This window comes from Dreissena polymorpha, chromosome 9, assembly GCF_020536995.1.
Source record: "Dreissena polymorpha isolate Duluth1 chromosome 9, UMN_Dpol_1.0, whole genome shotgun sequence".
NCBI classification, from domain to species: Eukaryota; Metazoa; Mollusca; class Bivalvia; order Myida; family Dreissenidae; genus Dreissena; species Dreissena polymorpha.
This window is the reverse complement of record NC_068363.1, coordinates 100831592-100835462: the sequence shown is the minus strand read 5'-3', so window position 1 is coordinate 100835462 and position 3871 is coordinate 100831592.

Below are 3871 nucleotides of genomic sequence, written 5' to 3'. Positions count from 1 at the left end.
ATTACGTCATACAGACTGGTTCATAAAACGGGTGTGTATAAAACGCGGCATTTAGCGCAGACTGCAAATTGCAGACTGCGTTATCGGGCCATAAAACGCAGCCAATATAGACATCGTTGCAGTCAATATAGATATCGTTGGAAAACGCAGGCAATATAGAAATAGAAGGAATACGCAGACAATATGCAATATCATATATAGTTTATGTGCAATATTTAACTAATTAAATACTTGTAATGTTTATTGCATTTAGTTGAATTTAGGAACCTAGAACATTCTAAAACGGAATATCAAACAATTTGAAATTGAATATTGATACCGGGAGGTTTATTTCGCAAAAATGTAAACGATATATAAATAAAAAAGAATATAAAGTTGTAAAAAATATGAATGTATATACACAATTTAGTGCGTGAAACTTATTCAAATTATATGAAATTCTACTTTAAATTAAGTGCGATGGTTATCCATATTTGTTTTAAATAATGAAATATAAAAGCATTATACGTGTTAAACTCATTTAAGAATATGCAGCTTTTAGCGCAGCCAATATATATAAAGAAGGAAAACAAATTAGGTCAATGTTTCGCGATGATGGGCATTATTTATTTTAAATAGTAAAGTATAAAGCATTTAAGCCGTTGAACTCATGAAATTGTATGTCGAATTTATTTATATGAATTTCGGAACCTAGATGTTCTGTATCAAGATGAAGACATAATAATGTGTTTTATGAGCACACGTGAGTAATTAAAATTGTATTAACATAATTATATAAATGTACGTATGTTTACTGTATGCATAGATTAAAAGCATTGTTGTTTTCAACGCAGCCCATATGGACATCGCTGCAAATTGCTGGCTGCCTTATCGGGCATAAAACGCAGCCAATATAGACATCGTTGCAGTCAATATAGATATCGTTGGAAAACGCAGCCAATATAGAAATGGAAGGAAAACGCAACCAATATAGAAATAGAAGGCAAAAACGTGTGAAATTTGAGAATGACTGTATCAATAATTCGAAGGTTTTAATTAACATTATGTGTATGAAAGTGTTTAAGGTCCATACAATTTTAAAACTTTGAACCTAATATATTTTAAAACGGAATATCAAACAAGTTGAATTTAACCTTGATACCGAGGGGTTTATTGCACACAAATGTACACGATCTGTAATAAAAGAATATGAACTTGTATTTAAATATATTTTATGAATGAAATACACATTTAATTGCTTTCAAATTATTTAAATAATTTGAATTTTACTTGAAATTAAATGCGTAAGTAGGAAGGCAGCTGACAGCGCAGCCAATATATATATATATGGAAAACGCAGCTTTTAGCACAGCCAATGTAGATATCGAAGGAAAACTGATTACAGTGATTAGGCAGGTTTCGCGAGGGTGGTCATTATTTATATTAAATGATGAAGTATAAAATCATTATACGTTTCGAACTCATTAAAGAATTGGATTGTACCTTGTTGTGTGTTATCATCCATAAATTAATCCTCATCCTAGGAAAAAATAAGCCAGCATATTTCTGACACGTAACTAAGTTTTATTTTGCCATGTTTACTTGTTAGAATTGAAGAACGATATGAGAAGCTTAAGAATAAACAAAAGGCCGTTTGAAAGGAGTGGTATACATGTTAAACCAGGGGTCTGTTACAGTGTCTGTCCGATATTATCCTTTATTTTGGGAAAGCGCGTTCGAAAAAGGTGCGAAATTTGTCAACTTAATATACACATGTAATGAATGTGACACCTGTTGACTAACTTCTCAATATTAACATTTGTAGACGTTCGAAAGACGCCGGTCTCCGGGGTTTCAACTTCACTAAATTTGTCTAAAGGCTTATGTAACTTATAATCGTAGATATGTCCGCGTAGTAATAAACATGAAGGCCTCACAAATTTAATAAATTAGTAATTCATTTGCACGTAATGTAAACGTCTGTGTTACTCAACAAATATAATCAAAATATAAACAATGCACATTTGTTTAAAATAATTTCTTTTCCAGAATTCTATCAGCAACAACAACAATAGTGGAACAATAAGAAGAGACTTCCTTTAAACAGAATATACAATACAAGCGGAAAGTGTCGTCCCAAATTAGCCTGTGCGGACTGCACAGCAACAACATTAAAAGTGAAACAAAAAATGGCAATCAACAAAATCACTCGCCAATATAATCACAATATAAACAATGCAATTTCTTAGTATTGTGCAGTCCGCACATGCTAATCAGAGTCGACACTCTCCGCCCAAACTGGTTTTCCGCAAGAAGAAACTTCTTTTAAACAGAATATACAATACAAGCGGAAAGTGTCGTCCCAGATTAGCCTGTGCGGATTGCACAGCAACAACAATGATAGCGAAACAACAAAAAAGCAATAACCAAAACACTAGCCAATATAATCACAATATAAGCAATGCATTTTCTCTGTACTGTGCAGTCCGAAAAGGCAAATCAGGGTCGACACTTTCCGCCCAACCTGGATTTCCGCTAAGAAGAGACTTCGTTTAAACAGAATATACAATACAAGCGGAAAGTGTCGTCCCAAATTGGCCTGTGCGGACTGCACAGCAACAAGAATAAAAGTGAAACAGCAAAATAGCAATCAACAAAAACACTAGCCTATATAATCACAATATAAACAATGGATTGTCTCTTCACTTACAGTATCCAATAAGAAACATCAACAATAATAAAACAACAAGATAAAAATCTATTAACACAATAGCTACAAACAAATGTATTCAAATCACGAACATATGCATGTTCGATGACTTTATGTGCGCTCCGCTCTGAGAAAAGGGGGTTTAATGCGAGTGCATAAGTGTCGTCCCAGATTAGCCTGCGCAGTCCACTTTCCGCCGAACCGGAATTTCCGCTAAGAAGAGACTTCCTTCACCACTCTGGATCAGCAAACGATTTATTTCATAAATCAATCTCTGGGTTAATAGTCGCCATCTTTCGAACTACTTTCAAAAGTACAACAACAACAATAACAGTAGAAGACAATTTTAATTGCGAAAAGTTTAAAAATTGAGTACATGTGTCACGGTTGTTGAGTGGAATAGTGTTATTTTCAACTGTGTACGAAGCATGTGAACTGGTAGTGGAATAACCGAATTGTTGGTGGAAATGGAATTTAGAAATTAGCTATCTAATAATTCATCATCGTGTAGAATAATCATCAGCATCATTTCTGTGGAACATTGCACTATTCAAAATACAAGTGTTTCATAGATATGGTGCTTTTGACATAGTTCACTAACCATCAAGACTGAGATGATTCATGCACACAGGTAAAGTAAATAATTGAATTTGTGCAGAATGTTTATTTTTTACAGATTATTATTTAATTTGACCAATTTATTTTAGATTTATTGCACTGAAACTCAAAGTCTAAAGCTTAGTAAGACACTTAAGCCAGTTTTCTGAGAAGAAACAATACTTGTTCAGAGTATAGCAGGCTCATGCGGCCTCTGGTTTATTTATTTGGCCTCAGCCTTTAACCTGGGTCGCTTTGATTTCTGGTGTTTAGCCCCCATATCAACAAGGCTCTCGACCCTATATGTAGTTATTCATATTGATTAAAGATTTTGAGAACCCTCACTCGGTGCCAGTGGGGATAAAACAGGGACCTTCTTATAGCTAGATGAATGCATCAAATATGCCAGCAACACTTTATAATCAATAACTTTATAATTGATGATTCTGTTCTTTTAACTACATTACTAATTTACCAAAACAATGTGAAACACATTTTTATGCCCCCAAAGGAGGGCATATAGTGATCGCACTGTCCGTCTGTCTATCCGTCACACTTTGCATTTAGGTTTCGAAAAAATGCTCA